The sequence below is a fragment of the Camponotus floridanus genome, unplaced genomic scaffold (assembly GCF_003227725.1).
Source record: "Camponotus floridanus strain SB8 unplaced genomic scaffold, Cflo_v7.5 scaffold163, whole genome shotgun sequence".
NCBI lineage: Eukaryota > Metazoa > Arthropoda > Insecta > Hymenoptera > Formicidae > Camponotus > Camponotus floridanus.
The window spans coordinates 28,047-46,696 of record NW_020229285.1 but is presented as its reverse complement, the minus strand read 5'-3'; the positions used below and the strand labels follow the sequence as shown (position 1 = coordinate 46,696).

The 18,650-nt window shown below is 32.7% G+C and overlaps 1 long non-coding RNA gene across 1 annotated transcript in view; it reads right to left on the bottom strand.

The window, feature by feature from the left end:
* The window catches only part of LOC112637422, a 46,025-nt gene that overhangs the window by 22,165 nt on the left and 5,210 nt on the right, over positions 1-18,650 (bottom strand). The gene's annotated exons all lie outside the window — the stretch shown is intronic.

Here is an 18,650-nt window from a genome sequence, read left to right as displayed (position 1 = left end):
AATTTACGTAAAACACTGACTGTAATTCTCCAAGTATTCCTGCAAACAATTGAGAAAGAAAGACACACGGGACAATTTTGAACAAAAAAAAAATATATACATGACATAGAACTTTTCTACTGAATAATACATTTGGAAATAATATATCTTTATTAACTGTGTCGCAGCTTTTAAATAAAAAAAGAACAAGCTCTTGATATATGTATTTTTATTTTTCGTAAAAAAAAAACCATCGTTTTCGATAGGAGATATTCCATCGGGCATTCGATCGGCACAGAATTAAACGACACGATTCCGAAACCGAATTTATTCGCAACGACCACTGCGTGGCCGTTTTAATCCCCGAGCGTAATATCCTCAGCCGTTCGAAGAGCCACGCTGTATGTTCGATACGTCGGCCGATTTTTAACAAGAGCAGACAGATGGATTGAAGTGCGGAAGCTCTGTATTCAAGTACCAGCTGAGCGCGGCGAAGGTACTCGTGCGAGAAGACCGGACAAGAGAGTGGGAAAAAGAAGCAAAGGTGGAAGAGAAGAGTGGAAAAGAGAGAGGAAAGGGGAAGGAGTGGGAAAGCAGGACGCTGCACTCAAAGTTGATGGCGTCAGCTGTTAGGTACTGTTGTCGACTTTAGGTCGAAGCCCTACATCTGCCTCTTCCCTCGTCCAGTTCCTTCGGCGAGAGGAACCTCCGCCGGGTCGACGAGACGAAAATAATATAATATTAAATCTCGCGGACCGCGGCACTCAACTCAAACGGATAATCCTGGTGGGATATCTTTTTTTTCGAGCGCGAAAAGGAGCTGGTGTATGCGAGAAAGTTATCAGACTTCCTATTATACGTATCTTACGTTTGCGCTTCGAAAGAAATCCCTCACTGGCCCGTAACCTCTTTCCACCCTCTCTTTTCTCTCTCTCTCTCTCTCTCTCTCTCTCTCTCTCATTTTCACCCGTTTTATCCTCCTCTTTAAATTTCGCTCCCTATTCGGTACGCTATTCTCCAGGAATACAATTTGATGTCGTTCTGTTTGTGTGCCACGTTGCACCTCTTCGTGCTTCTCTCGTCCTGTTTCCTGCCATCAAGAGGGTAGGAAACTCCGTTCTCTTCTTCTATTACTCGGCGCGTAAACATTTGGACTAGGGAGGATCGAATAGCGTGACAAGGAAGTTCTTTCAACACCCCTCCATATATTAATAATTACACATAAAAGGCTATTTCCTATAAAAATAGAATAAAAATAACAGAACGTATAAAGTGACAATAGAGCGATAGAAATACAGGAGAGCAAAAATAAAGATAAAGTAGTTTATAGCGGCATAAAATGCATGCGAAATGAAACATTCTTCAATTATCACAAACATTTAAGCGCGAATAAATCGTTATTCTCCGCTTTATAATTATTCACGTAGGAAACTCCGCGACCTCATTACGGCGAAAACATATAAAGCGAACAATACAAATAACGCGTCGAAATAAACAATTCTGTTTGCAAACGGATTGAGGATGATTCGATTGCCGTGAGCATCCCATTGATCATTGGAAGTTTGGTCCGTTTAATCAAACGTCATCGTAATGTTTGTTCGCATTTGCTATAGAGCTATTTTATTCTCCATATAATTACCGTTTAATAGTTTTGATCTTTCCGGATCATTTTGCTCGTGATAACATACCCATGAAAATCTCACATTTCGATATGTTTAATGGCGCGAGTGCGATTACTTGAATTACAATCGCGCCTTTCTGTCGCAAACTCGTGTACTAAACGTGAGTAAAAGTTTCTTGCTTTATTTATATTTATATTACCACACATCAGATTGAATAATTTGGAAATATATTAAAGAATTGTATCAAATTTGCTTTTACAATCTTCAGTAATTGATAATTATTTTTCAGTGGGTAGCAAGTAAATTTTATTTTATTTAAATTTTCAAGTATCAGATTGTTTAATAATTTTAATCTTAAAATTTAAGTTATATTGTCTAATATAAGACGCAATCAAACTTATACTCCAAAGAATAATTAAACCCAAACACATACATACATATTTTTATGTAATTATGTAATTATTTTTAATTAATTACATTAATTTTTTAAATCTAGATAAAGAATAACACATGCTAAATATAATGAAGACACTCATTAATTAATTTTAATCAAGTCATATCCAACAAATTTCTATTATCGTCGGATCATATAATTTGGAAATGAGAAAATCAAAATTAAATTTAATGAGAAAATCAAAATTAAATTTAAACATACTTGTAAAGCAATTGATAATCAATTTCAAGTAAATTTTATTTTAATCTTAATATTAAAATTTAAAATATGTTTCACAATACATGACAATAAAATTTATACTCCAAAGAATAATTAAACTCAATGATATTGTGTCAAGCTATTACTTTCAATTCATGTAATTAATTTTCTTAAATTTAGATGGAGAACGCGATTCGTGCTAAAGATATATGGTGCACACAGACACTCGCTGACATTAATTTATCGAAGTCAAATACGAAAAGTTTCTCTTTCTCGTATTTACGACCATAGTTCATCTCCCACGTTGCTTCGAGAAATCGTCGCTCGTGTAATTTCATAAAAATATCTCACGTGTTTCGCGAGTCTATTCCGGAGCTTACGTGATTTTTTTTTACACCGCAACGCGGAAAATGCCAGATACGGCTCGCGATGCACGATCTGCCAGTGTCGCGATGAAGAATCCACTGCACGGTTCATTCTCTTTTCCGTTTTTCCTTGTTTTTCCATGTAACTCTTAGCGCGGGCGCACGTTGTGTTTTATTTTAACACCTACGATCGTGCGGTCTGGCTTGAATTTGCCATTGTCGCACGCTTTAGCGAACACATGACGCTATGTCACCGTCGGTTTCTGCTCGTGACATTACGTCCTATTATTTCGTGCGAATAAACGAAATCACTTTCCAACATGTGATCGGGCAGTTTCAAGATAATTATCCGTGCCAATCTTTCCAAATCAAAGAACATTGATATTTTATAGTCAATTTTCTTTAATGCGAATTAAAAACAATTTCGCACGAATATTTTTATTAATTACTGATACATTATTATACGTGTTTTATATTTTTTTTTCTACGTGTGATAAAATATCTAAAGAATTTCAATCTTAAAATTTTAATCTTCAAATATCTATGCGTGTATCATAATAAGTTCATCTCACAAAAGTATCTCGAATAAAACTTGAAAACTAATCCATCGTGTAACCCGACAAAATACAGAAAATCGAATTTTCCTAGTTTTGCGTTATTCGATACCGTTGGGGTTCGTTTTCCGTAACCAAAAGAATCGTGTTTCGAACGGCGTAACCGACCGGTGAGGCTGAAAATTGTACAGCAAACTTTTAATCGAAATACATACGAACGCACTTATCTCATTTAAACGAGGATCTAAGTTCGAGATGAAACGAACGCTAATTTTTGCGTTATTTCTTAATTAGAGAGAAACGCAGGAATAATAACAGAGATCAACTTTTTCATCTGCGTTTTGAAATTAAACTAACTGATACATAAAACTAAATATAAGATATGCATATTTCGCTAATCTAGTTGGAAGAACGAAATTGATTTTGCGTACATCTCATGGAGACATGCAGACCCATCAGATCTTTAATTATCAATTTCGTACAGGTCTTATAAACTTACACAGGTTATGAAAATCTATCAAATCTAGGTAAGTTTAAATTAAAGGATCGCTAGGTCACACACGTCGAAAATTGAAGGATTAAGAGTTATCTCTCTGGTTAGGCGACATGTTTCGGTAATCAGAATGATTCCGTATCGATTATGATTTTATCGTCACGAATCTAATTTTCAAGATAATCATACAGATACCGTATACATCGTATATCTCGCCTTGTATGTATAAGGAAATCTTATTATGCTTCTACAATTACTTATATAGCCCCGTACACCTCGAAAAAACGGCGAAACACGAAAGCAATCATTCGAGCATGCATATAATGTAATACACATGAAGGACAATTTCGTTCCATCAGTATCGCCCTTTTTTTTTTGCTCCCCGGATATGCCATGGTCGAAAGAATCATGTTTCAATTCGCGTTACATTCGCGTGCGATCGAAAATGTGACCGTACTGTATTTAAACTGGATTTCGCGCGGAAACACTCGTGGGACGGGTACCGGAACGATCGATCGATCCTCGACAATTTCGGCGCCGACAGGTCGAGAGGGCTCCGACGCGGTTACTGAAAATTTAAAAAAAATAAAAAGGAAAAAAAGGAAGAGAAAAAGAGAAAGAGAAACGGACTCGCGGTATCGAAAGCAGACGTGCGCTCGCGCAGAAAGAGCGGCGTCGACGACCGACACAAAAGGGGATGAAAGGGGGCGAAAGCGAGGGCGTGCGAGAGATGTGTTTCGGGAGGAAAATATTGCGGCGCGATAAACGTCACCGATAAGCGCGTGGAGACGACCAATAAATTTTTTGACGGTTGACGGTGCCCCCGCGAACTTGTTTAGTGACCGTAGGAATTCGAAATAAAATGCGTCGCTTTTCCCTCTATTGTTTTCCCTCCTCTCTTTCTCTCTCTCTCTTCCTCCCTCTCTCCTTCCTCTATCTCTCTCTCTCTCTTCCCTTTTCGCGCTCTCGACGTTTTTTTCTTTTCGTTTTGCTCATCAACCTTTCGCATGGGAGAGAACGCATAGGGGGTATGTAACGGGGGTAGCACAAGAATTTTCCACGCGTTGTTGGAAAGTTTTTGTTTCGGATGCGCAGATAACCAATTTTTCCTCTCTTTTTTTCACCTCTTTTTTTTAATGAACTATTTCTTTGACATTCCGTTTGACATTATTTTGTTCCTCTCGATACGAGCAATTTGTTAACTCCAGTACACGCGAGTGTTTTAAGAGTTAATTTTTTTATTCGATAAAAGGAATTTGTCAATTTTCTGAGTCAGAAGTGACTTCAAAATTATAGTTTCTTTTTTAATTATAATTTAGATTTAAAATGGATAAGTTTCATCCAACTTTATTTTTAATAAATATAATAAATTTGTGATATACATATTTGATAAATATATTTAATATTGTGATTGTGAACAGAATACAAGAAATAGAAATTACACAAATATACAAAAGAAATCATGACGATCTCTTAAATAAAAGAATTCTGTCGGAAAGATTGAGACAAGATAAAATATTCTATTTTAAAAAATATTTAACATCTATTAATTTAATCCTGATAAGTGTAATTCTGTTTACATGAATTTGCAATGTTTGGAACTTATTTGTCATTGGACAAAATGTTAAATTACAAATTTAATTTTCTCGGAAATTCTCTTTGCTTTTCAAAATTAATATTTGAATTATACTTATACTCATGTTTTAATGAAAGATTAAAGTTAAATAAAAATTTAAAATACAAGATTTTGAGATACAAAGAGAAAAAAATTTCTTTTCTAAAATACTTTCTTTGCGAAAACAAATAATAAACCTTGTTTTTTTTCAAAATTTTGTTTTTTTAAATATTTAATATCTTTATATATTAATTATTGTAAAATGATTTTTCATTACTTTTGATTTTTTAAATGATAGATTTGAACTAACTACCATTTTTAATATAGATCGCATTTCAATTGACTATATAATTATATAATTACTATTTTTAACTAGATAAATTTTTCAAAACAAATCAAAATTAAACATGAATAAATTATCCTTATTATAAATACAAAAACACAGTTTGTAATTTTTAAACATGTATTTTAATTATTATTTTAATGTAAAAAAGATCTAAAATTTTTATATGTTTAATTTACTTTGATTTGAAAGTAGTAATTTTAATAGATTAATGAAATTTTTACGATTAAAATAATATGAAACATAATTAGGATAATTTTTAATAAATAAAAATTTAAATAAAACTTTTTATTATACATCTAACTAAAAATTATCTGAAGCATACCATGTTTAATATAATTTGCTGCAAAAATTTATTCATTACAATTTATTAAAACTACTTTCAAAAAAAGATAAATTAAAAATATAAGAACGTTAAATTTTTTTATTATATTACTAAGAGAATATGAAAAAATAATAATACAAAAGAAGAATTTGTTTTTATGTTTGTTTTCTATTAGAAAAAAATTATTTTTACATTTCTAATAAAGTTTTTTTGTATTTCTTACAAGATTGCACATGATTCGAATAAAAATGTAAGGAGGAAGGATGCAGCGGTAAATTATCTCTGTAGAAACGTAAAAGGACTCGTGAGATAAAAAAAAAAACATCCCCCTCGTTCCGTATATCATCGGATGGCTAGGTAAATGGGTGTCGCCGATCGGCCACCGTTGGGAAAACCGATAGCACAACGATCATTGAGTAAAAGCGTGATTGATAAAAAAGGAAACACGAAACGACCATTGCAGCTCCTCTCTCGGGGATCGTATCTATCGGCAGTAGCGTTAAAATGAAATGATTATCGTATATAACGATAACCTCGTCGCTAAATTGACGCAGGTATGCGAGGTAATAAAAACATATAAAGCATCGATCGTCGCGTAAATGTGTTAATTTATCAGAAAAAAAGTATTATCCTCCAATATTGAACTTTAAAAAACGCGACTTTTTTTAACATAACATAATATACTTAATTTTCAAGATAATTGACATAACGCAAACAATATCGTTTATTCATGTAATGTATTTCTCCGATTTAATAATTTCGTATAAATTATTTTAATAATAAAAAAGGCAAATTATTATGTGAATCTTTTTTATGTAATTCAACAGCTACAAAGAAATAATTTAAGAAAAATGTAGATTATTTTTTATATACAAAAAAGAAGAAGAGAAAATATAAAGATTTTTTCACGAAAGATATCGTTACTATTTCTTTACGAAATGCACGGCAAATGGCGCGGGATTATGTTTGGAGACTGGGTATTAACTCAACTGATACACATAGCGCATTCTTTGGATGTCAATAAAAGGATAAAGAGATGAGATCGACTTTGCTTGCCTCATATTGAGATATCGACTTTGCCGCAATATCCGGCAGATATTTTACAATACTCTGAGCATGTTTCACTCGATTATTTATCCGAAAGCAATTTTCAAAGGAAGAAATATAATAGTTTTTTTATCAGGACGATACAGCTTGTTGTGTATAAATTAAAGAAAATGACTTCAATCATCAAGATACATAAGATTTTTTACATTGAATTATTAATTTTGGTCATTTTAAAAATAAAGATAACTTTTAAATAATACAATACTAAGTATATAGATTACATATAATGCACCAAATATCATATATGAATTGATAGAAGCATATTTTAAGCACAAGAATACATGATTTAGAAATTAAAACCGAATGGTTTTCTGAATCAGCCGGACAATGTGTTTATCTCTTTCTATATATTATATAATTATATATTCTATATATTATATAATTATAATAATTCTATATATTATATATTATAGTAATTAAAATTAATTTAAATTTCTATTATACGTAAATTTTGTCTTGTTAAGATTATTCCTTTTTAAAAAAACTAAAATGTATATATTTATAAATTAGATGAGAGAAAAATTCATCATGGTACGAATTTGAAAATTCTTATTTAATAAATAAAAAAATAAATAAAAACACTTATATTCACAAATTTAGAGACAATTAATATAATAAATAAAATAAACATATACAATTATTTAATTATACAATATAAAATATAATATTTTGGGAAATAAACGAATGACATAAATAGAAAAAGTTAGAGATTCTTTTCAACAATTATTTAATAAAAATTGTTAATAAAATTAAGATGAAAAAAAGGGGGTTTTATTGCAAAGACTTGCAAAGTCAAGACCAAGACAAGATTTAAGTTTTTCAAAAATTTTCAATATCAATGCAATATTTTTACGAACATTATCTTGAGTCTTGTGCAACTCTAATCGTCATCATTGCGCATATATTCGCGTCCTCGCATCTAGGATCGCATTTTGTACATACATGGCGCGTTCTACATCAGTGGAACGTTACCTGGTTGGTCCGACAGGCATACCGTCACATCTATTAGTCAATGGCGAATGAATGTTTGATAGCGAGAGTTATGGTCCGATCAAATTCCAGCTCCTGCTGCTTACAGATATTTTATGTACATGACCGGCTGATATATAGGATGTATCTCTTATTTACGGCTTACCGCGGATCGACGTGTGCAGACGATATTTCCGCACTTGGCAAAAATTCCCACTTCTTCCTGGGTTCAATGTATTATTACATTCGAGAAACAATACATTCCTCATCGCAATTTATTTACAGCTTTATGTAGGATTTATGTTTCAAAGAACTTTCTATTTTGATTTTAACAACAGATCGTTTAAAGATAGTGCAAGAGAGAGGAAGATTTAAAATTAATTTATATTTATTTGGAATATAAAATATATTGAAATTTTATAAATATAAATTAAAATTTTATATATTAAAATTTTTAATATTTAAATTTTTATTTAAATATATTTTTAAATTTTTATATATTTAAATTTTATATATATTTAAAATTTAAAATTTTTATATATTTATAATTCGTAAATATTTCATATTATATATCAAACATGTACACTTTCTCTGTACTAAATTATTACTGATAGAACTTGTAAGCTATCAAACTACTGATAGCTACGATATACGATGATACGATCTAATGATACGGTCCAAACATGAAACAGTTTGCAAAGACGGATTACATCATTTGTCTTTCAAATGGGAACATTTCCTATCAAATACAATTAGTAATAAGATCATTTGATGGTTCTAAAGGACACCCATACATAGCTATTTCTACTATTAACACAAATTAATACGCAATGAAATATATTACTCCCTGGAAACGTATATTGCAATCAAGGATTACAAGATTCAGTAGAATCAATATTGATTAATAAACTGATATAATTTCATCTATAACAAATTCTCGATCATGTTTGCAAAATCTAGCAAAATAATATCATCGGCAAAATATATTTTGATATAATATTAAGAAAAATAATAAAGTATTCTCTTACAAACACCTTACGTATTTTTGATAAAGGAAAAATTAATTTTGATCAACACAGTAGTCAATCGTTTGTAGAGTAAGAAGTGGAAGCGTTTAAAACTTATAGATTTCCGTAGTGACGAGAGCAATTTCGCGGATTAACGCTGCGTTGCGTAATAGAAGATACGCTTCAAGTGAGAGATCTCTCGCGCCCGATTGCAACGTTCTCCATTGTTATTGCTACATTGTTTCGCTAAAATTAATGGACTAACCGTACTCCTTCCTTCTACGATTTAATGACTTTATCTACGTCTCGAAAATCTCTAAATGCATTTCGCAAATCAATCTCTAACTTTGTAAAATAATTATAATAAAAAAAATAGAAAGAAAGAGACAAATCTTATAATTTTGTGTGTGTGTGTGTGTGACCATGACTTTATATATAATAATTAATTTAATAAGAATTAATTTAATAAGAATTTAATTTAATAAGAATGGCACGCATTTAATTTATATTAAATTAATACGAATTAAATTTCTAAAATTGGTTGTGCCCCCACACAAGCATATTTTGTTTTTTTAAATATATACTACGTCATACTTAATGATTTCTGTCGATAATACACCACGTTATCACTATGCGACGTTATGATAAGAATTAAACTCGTACAAAGTCGTTACGGCTGGCCATTGACGTTACTACTGGTGTTACTACTTGAATAGTCGCTTGGCCATTCTTCCTTACCTTGCGTACCAACTCCTTTGTTTCTCTTCATCTATTACCAAGAACATTCTGTGCGAAGAGACAAGAGACATGTATATGTGTTGGCAAATTGTGTGTCTGATGAATGTGTTTCTTCGAACATATATTGAATTCGAGAATGCCTCTGAGTAACATTGACAATGAAATATTTTGCAGAATTATAAAGAAAATTCCTATAATCAAGTTTAAAGTTGGAAATGATGAGAAATTTTTACTTTGCGCGAGTGAGCTTTATAAATTGAGAATTTGCCATTGCGAATAAATAAACACAAAAATAACACTTTTGAAATTCAATATACTTTAAGTCGCGATTCTTTTAAATCTCTAAAGATTTTTCAGATATATTATTTGTTCCGTATATATATAAATATCCGTAAATATTCCCTAAAAATTCACTGATTTTTCAAATTATTTTTCAAAATTTCAAGTAAAGATATCTTAAAGTTTCTATAATATATGCGTTTTCATACAAAGGAAAAACAGCCATTTAAATTTCAAATGTTTGATTTGCAAATGTACTAGAAAGAAATGAACTGAATAACTTTCGTATGATAAATATTTTTTTACTTGAATATTATTTCTATTCTTTATCATTAAAAATTACAGTAAAAAATATGCATTGCGTATTCAATATTTTGTTAAGAGATATTAAATATATAAACAGAAAAATAGATACATATTTATAAGATAATTTAAATACATAATTCATTTACTTTGCAGATTGTTTATAATAAGAGCAAATATATTAAAGAGAGATTTTTTAATAAAATTCTATGAGAATTTCCTAATTTTCCCAGATGCAATAAAATCCCTGAAAATTCCAGATTTTCCATGTTTTCCCAAAAAATAGACATCTTCTATTAAGATTTCTTTAATAACTCTAGAAAATATTTCGAGATTATCCCGAAACATTCTGTATATACGCTATTTAATCATTTGCACGTGACCCGCTTGGAAAATCAGCTTCTAGTACAATTCTCAAAGGAGAACCCGAACGAAACGAGCGAGATAAGAAGGGTGAAGTGTGCGGGTGAAAGAGAGAAAAAAATCCGAGAGAATATACGCGGCGAAACGAAGTGAGAGCGTAACCGGGGCTGTAGTCCATGGACTTTATCGGCAGCCTCTCCCGAGTTTGTACACCATCGCTTTACTCTCGCCATTCTTGCGAGTTGACGCTCTGTCGATCTTCTCGAACCGTTTCTCGCCAGCGTTTCTCGCCTCCTTCTACCCTCTCAGACCCTGAGACGATGTCTGATTGAACGACTTTGTCACGACATACAGACATCGTTGCGGTAAATACATTTCCTGGCAAATTCGAGCAGATTTTCGACAAAACGACTGCGACAGACAATACAGTATTCGACAATATACATAACACTCTTACATATTCGATCGCTATTGATTTGTGTCTAAGAGATTGTCTCATCATCGACATTTGATTTAGAAAATTAATAAATTAATTAATAATAAATTAATTTATTAATTTTTTAAGTAAAAAAATATATATAATTAATAATAAATTGACCAAATAACAATTTTGCAATAGTAATCGGATAATATATTCCTTTAAAATCTCACGACATGATGCTGATAAATGATGTGTATATATATATATATATATATATATATATATATATATATATAATTATTACTTTGCATCTAGCCTTGTCGCTGATTGTCTATGTTCATCTGCTTCAGTTTCTCTCATCGGTCATTCTGCGGGCAAATCCTTTGCAAGCTACAACGATAACAACGCAACAGCGAATATTGAGAAATCCCCTGCTTTCCTTGCAATCGTATGCGTGACATTAGCAGCGACAACACAAATTTTGTCGGAGTATTACGCGCAGCATGAAAGTTGTCCTTAAGACTTAGCATGTTACTTCGACAGATTTAGCGTAAACCAGTGTCATAACATCGGCGCAAAACATTTACGCGGCATTTAGCACCCAACGTGCTGTGTTCCTAAACCAGTGTCAGTAAGGCATCGTATGTAAGTAGGCCATGTAAACGAAGTTACAACTGTGCGAAGAGAAGGGATTTAACCCACTATATTGTCTCAATGACCATCCGGCGAAATAAGTATATCTGTTCATTAAATCACCGTTAATTAGGACATTTAGTTACTAACGTCAAATTTATAATTATTTTTTATTATATTACAAAAAAAAAAAGAAATCGCGATTTATCACATTATTACTGTAAATGTTTGATTTATATTTATCCCTTTATTATTATTTCATAAATGTTCTATTTTTAATTATTTTATTTTATTAATTATTTCTTTAACTTAACTCTCTCTCTCTCTCTATTTTATTATTATTTCGTAAATGTTCTATTTTTATATTATGAAATTATTACTTATAAATTATTCAAGTGTCTAAAGTTACTGATACTTTACATCTAACATTGACCGATTTTATTCGAAGACACTGCCGTCGAAGCGATTCAATCAGTATCGAGCGTGTACCAAAGTCTCTCGTAATAATCCCAAAGATCTGTAAAACGAAAAATGCGGAAAATATTCCGTGTATCGAGTTTTTCTTGTGCGTAAAATTCAGTTCCACTGGAGCTTTAGCAAAATGAACGATTCGCTGATATTGCATCAACAATACGCAGCGTCGAAATGGATCGTTAGTCTGTTTCTTCATTTCGCTGGATGTGTGAGATCGGATTTGAGGAGAAGGAAACGCCGGCTGGCTGCCGAGAAAGCGGAGGGCGAACGAGACAAAGAGGCGTCGTTGAACATGGGAGAGAAAAAGAGAGAAAAAGGACTTGTTGTAACAGCAGGCACTGACTTTATCGGGCTTTCGAGTTTATATATTTTTCTTTTACAAGGGGTTGCCGCCCCCGCATTTTCACGCTTTCGGACCTGTACCCAACCTCTTTCTCTCGTTCTCTCTCTTTCTCTCTGCTTCCACCACCGACACTTCTATTCACCGACAACCGTCCCATTTTGTGCACCGCGCATTCATTTCAACCCTTAGTCCTTCTTCTACTCTCTCTGTCGTGCACTCCTATTTCGCACTTAGAAACCAACCACTCCCGACCATTCTCTATCGGTTATTTATTTGCGATAGTTCATACTATTTACGCCACTAGTCACCATCGTGTCGAAATCCTTTGTTCATTCTCTTCAAATTTCGGTAAGAGATTGAATGAAAAGCGGTAAAAAGGCGTACAAAGGCGCTATCCAGAACGTGAAATGTCAAAAAGATGACAAAATAAAGATTCCTATTTTTTTCTATTTAAAATGTCAAGAAATGCGATCCTTAATTTTCTTTTTTCAATGCAAATACTTTTTAAATAATATTCGATAATTCGCAGTTTTCTAGGCTGACCCTTTATCAAGCCTGCTCATGAACTTCGCTCAATTAGCTTCCCCTCGATTCTCAGCGATAAAAGCGTAATCATGCGTATGCACTTTATATCTCGAGTGTCACATTTTATTTATAATTTTTTTTTAACATTTTACTGGCTTGTCGGAATATTTATACAATATCACTTTTTTCAAACATAGAAAATATGAATATATAAAATGTATTTTTATTGGATTGGTCAGAGTCGCGAAAGGTTTTCGGAAATACAAGGACGCAAACATACAGTAATACGATGTAACTTACATGTCGTTACACCGTAACGAGCGGCTTACCGCCGTTATCTGACGTACGTGAACTGTCGTAAGTCTTAAGGGGCCGATTAGCGGTCCAACTAATTGGGAGAACCACCCCACCACTTTCGCAGGGAAAACAGAAGCGCTGGACATGTGCGCGCAGACAAGCACAGGCGCTCTCTCACGAGCCGGTAACAACAGGAAGATTAATCGCTTTAATTTCCGAGACATGATTAATCATAATTAACAGCTTGCGTTGTTAGCCCCGCAGCGGGGCGAGAAGCGAAAGAGGAGGATGAGAGACGTAAGAGGAAAAGCATTACGGAGGGACTGTGACAGATAATATCAAAATATGTAGGAAGATTGCAGATAGGACTCTAATTCGAAGGTAATGTACCAAAACAAACAAAGAAAAGCTCTTTAGTTAATATTTACACGAAATCTCTTCCTTTCAGGGTTGTACAAGACTCAAGACGTATTTATAAAGATATTGTATTGATGTTGAAAATTTTGGAAAACTTAAATTTATCTTTACTTTAATTTTATCTTGATCTTGAAGCTTTGCAGTATAAATCTCGTTTTGTATTGTCTTATTTTGATTTTATTAATTTTGAATTTATAATTCTTATCTAATATTATGTGAAAATAATTGTTTTAAATTATCGTTAATATAATCTTTATAATAAATAATAATTTAAAATAATTAATATAATATATATGTCATTTATTTACTAAATAATAAATGTTTTTTACTATTTATTTACTATTTATTTCCTAAATAAAATTTTTCAAATATGTATCATGATTTTTTCTCATCTAATTTACAAATATATATATTTTAGCTTTTCTAAAAGATCAATAATATTAAAAATCAAATTTTGACGATCTTAATCTTGATATTGTCTTAATAACTAATTAAAAATCTTGTCTCAGATTTCGAGACAAAACACAAGACTAGTTTTAATATCTCATAAACATACTTTATATATCTTCTATATTTATATAATATCTCATGCAACCCTAATTCCTGCAACTTATAGAAGTTTCGATGATTTAAATAAATTAACTTTACTTCAAAAAAATTGTTGAAAAAATTTGTTCAATTGTTGTGTTTCATAATTTTCTCGTTTTTGGTTCATTAAATATTTTATGATAAATAAATCTGAAATTAAAATTCTGAAAAATTTTACAACGTATCTAAAAAACTTGTTTCTTTATTCACATTAATATTAGACTATGAATCGCTATTGTTGGAGGATGCAGCACGTGTTTTACGCATCGCGACGGTCTGCGCGAAATCTTTAGGAATTCCCATACAATGGAACATCGTGTAAAAGTTACGCGCAGCCTCGGCGAATCTCTACGCCCGCGAATCCTCAAACGCGATGGCAGACTTACGTTTAAATATTCAGGTCTAAAGATGTAAAATTATGCCGCGGAGAACGTGAACTGTACCCAAAGCGGAGTAAGACTTAAGACATTGACTGGAACGGGAAGCAACTTTGAAAATTTCGTATTCCTGAGGAGTCTTAGTGTATATCCGCCTTTTAGGAAGAAGAACAAGACAAACTTAAAGCAAGGGCTGCCTTGTCTGTTTGCTTCAGTAATTTTGTATTAACATATGAAAATAAAAGTAAAATTGCACTGGATAATTCCAAAGAAATCTGCCAAACTTCATGAAAAAAAATCCTTCAATTAATATTAGAATTCATAATTCATTCATTCCTTGGCAAAAATTTCGATCGAAAGCCAAGTCTTCAGTCGCAATCTTGAATTATTCAACCTAATCGAATCGTAAATTAAAATTCTGATAAAATGAAATTATTTTGAAATTAAATGAAAAATAATATCTCAATAATCTTTAAATAATTTTTTTAATACTCAACTTTTAAATTTTCTCTTATTTATAATTTTAAAAACTATTAATATTTAGAAATTGTTATAAAAAAAGAATTAAGCCATCGATTTTAAACAAAGTTTGAGGGAAACAATCTCGTTATCGCTGACGCTTGAAGAAAACGCAATAAATGGCCATTAACTATGGGAGTTGTTTATAGCAATGACCGAGAGAAAGATAAAAAAAAGGCAAGCGGAAGAGAAAGAAAAGCGAGAGCGATATAATCCGGCGAAAGGAGGTCAAGAGCCGGTTGGTTAGAATGAATAATACCCCGACACATGCGGCGAACAGTTTCAACCTCGCGGCGCTTCATTTAGCACCACCGAGAGCGCTCTGCTCCCTTCTTTCAACCCTTCTCTCCTGTGAGAAGGCAGTGTTTTTCGCAAATTAAGAGATTCGCAATAATGGCCTTAATGGTGGCCGTAAGACTACCAGAGCTAAAATTACGTTGCCACTTAAACATGATTATTTATTGCCTAATTTACTATTACTGCCGACAGAGCGGCCCTCGTGTAGCTCGGTACACCGACCCGTTATATCGTTACAGCCCGTTATGTGCCTGTAATTAATTTTTTCGTGCCGTTTTTTTCCCTCACCCTTATCCCCTCGATTATCCATGGTGACTGCTAAGATTTAAAACTTTGAGAAACGCATAGAAAATTTTACAGAACCGATTAACCTTAAGTACTCGCGTGGAAAATCTGTACGGATACCATTTAAAAGCTCTCTTTCTTTCTTTCTTTTTTTTTCTCTCATATAAATATATAGATCTAATATTAATAAATTCTAAGAAATCTGTGTATTATATATATATATATATATATATATATATATATATATATATTTAAAATATATTTTAAAAACATATGTTTAAAATATATTTTTAAAATAAATTTTAAAATATATTTTTAAAATATATTTAAAATATATTTTTTGACATGTAATATACTTTTATTTCCTTAAGTCGGCAATATTTCGCATTCGGATGTGCAGAAATATAGAAACGAAAGTTAGATCAATTTGAACGAGAAGGGGTCCGCGGAAGAATCGGCAGTTGCGTAATAAAAGCATAGCTCGAAATCTCAACGCCGGGTTAGGATGTCGAGGATCAGAGGCGTTATATTAAGTCTTAAGCCTCGCCGGCGAGTCTTCGGGGGTTGCTACTACTGCTACCCGATCGGAAAGTATTTCTCATTTAGCCTTTCAGGCTGCTTTCCGGATTACCCCTCCGACCGTCCCCTCTTCTCCTCTCTACACCCCCGTCCTTGCACACGTCTACCGAAGACATCAATAACGCCAACTCCAAAGTTTCGCTCCGCTTCAAAGTGTTTCTCCCACCTTTTTCTCACCGTCGCTCCTTCTTCCCTCTTTTTCTTACATTTTTTATAGCTTACGTCCGATGATCCGGGAAGCAATGAACTTTGCTCAAAAAATGACAAACGAGCGCACGCAAGAAGCTGCGAAGCAGACAAATCCGCCGTGTCTGAAACCATCATTCTATATAATTTTAGTTGTGCTTTCTTTATATCGGTCATTTTACAAATCTTTCTAAAACAGAGATTTTTATTTTTTTTTATAGATATGGATCTCGAAAATATAAGGTTTCCTTTAAAGTTATGTCCATTAATATTACCAAGCTTTATGTGGTTAAAAATCCTTCTCATCAGATAAAAATCTTTTTTGTCAGGTAAAATTGAATTTCGCGTATATCTCGGTGGTCTCTGAAGAACTGAAGATTGAAGCAACCATTTGCGTTTACAACTATGCAATGAAGCGCAAAAGTAAGTCGCGAGGCAGGACTGAAAGGAAAAAAGAATGCCGACAAGATCGAAATCCGAAATAACGAGGAAAAGCTTGGTTCGAGCGTTCGAAAAAGGGGGAAACGAAGAATCGGAAGAGCTGTTAAAGGCATCGCATCAAGTAGATCAAACGTTTTCTGTTGGTTGCCCTCTCGCGAAGATCATGCGGGGACTTACCGAGGATCCTCAAACGGGAAAAAATCTCTTAACCAAATGACGAAAAGGAAAGAAAGAGACGGAGACGAGGCGAAAGAAGGCTGGAAAAGGAAAAGACAGGGAGAAAAGCTCTCTGAAATTTTAAGCCCCTCCGAAAAGAGAAGGAAAGGTTGGTTGGAGGTCGGAACAGGTGGGACAAATAAAAAGTTCTGCAAATTTGAGTGGTGGTTTTAACGCCAATGTACGAACCGCATCGCGGTTGACCGCCGATAAAACCGCTTCGTCCCCTCGGATCATCCCCCCTCTCGAAGCCGATGCCGAAGGCGATCCCTGCTGCGATCGATTGTAATTAAATGGAAACGCTTTTATGTCGATGATGGGCTCGTTACGCTTATCGCTTCATTTTTTCCCTTTTATCGCAAAATAATATTTTAATTATTGCAGTAGCGACGAGTAGCGCGGATTTAGTGATGATAAAGCGCCTTATTGGAATAACGATAATTTCTTAATGCGAAGGATAAAGCAACATCAAAGAGCCTGCATTATTTTCTCTAACGTCATTACGTCAATTCTGAGAAATGTATCTATTAAAATAGATGCATTTATTGCAACTTTTACAGATCTTTTATTTGTTAAAACTTTAAATTGTAGCAAAACATTTTTAACATCAGGAAAATAGTTTACTAAAATATCTTGTTTTAATTACGAGAAAACAATTTGCAAAGATAATCGTGAATAAAAATATTCATAGTATATATATTTAAATATCGCACATAAACAATGAGGAGAAAACTCTAATATATGATATACCGAATGATCCGATAATTAAAATGAAAATTTCTATTTTTTCAATCTCTTCTTGTTTATACATCATGATGACTCCCTGTATATCGCTTATTTGAAGAAAAAAATATATTGATTATACGCAATACATTTTATTCAAATCAAGAAAAGTGCGACAGATAGCTTGCGTATTCAAATTTGTGCAACAAAATTGTGTTTATCGTAGCATAGCGGACTGCAGTGCGTATATCGTCCGCGTTTTCTGTTTCACATATTTTTATTTACCATTGGAACATGACACATTGTTTTCTTTAAACTTGTACTACGTCCATAATGTGCATACAGATATCATGTAACTGCTGCGAGTACCGCATCAAAATTTTTATCGAAGAAAAGATATGCATAAACTTTGTTGAAAAAAAAATGTATTGCGTATATTTATATTTATTTAAATATTAATTTTATTTATTTGCAATAACTTTCCTTCCCCCTTTTTTATTGTGCGTGAGTTAGAATTAGATTACTGTCCTACTGTCTCGCTCAGAATTAGATTAATTTATCCTGAAATTAATCTAAAATTCTAAATTCCTCAATGAGCGCACAAAACATTACATT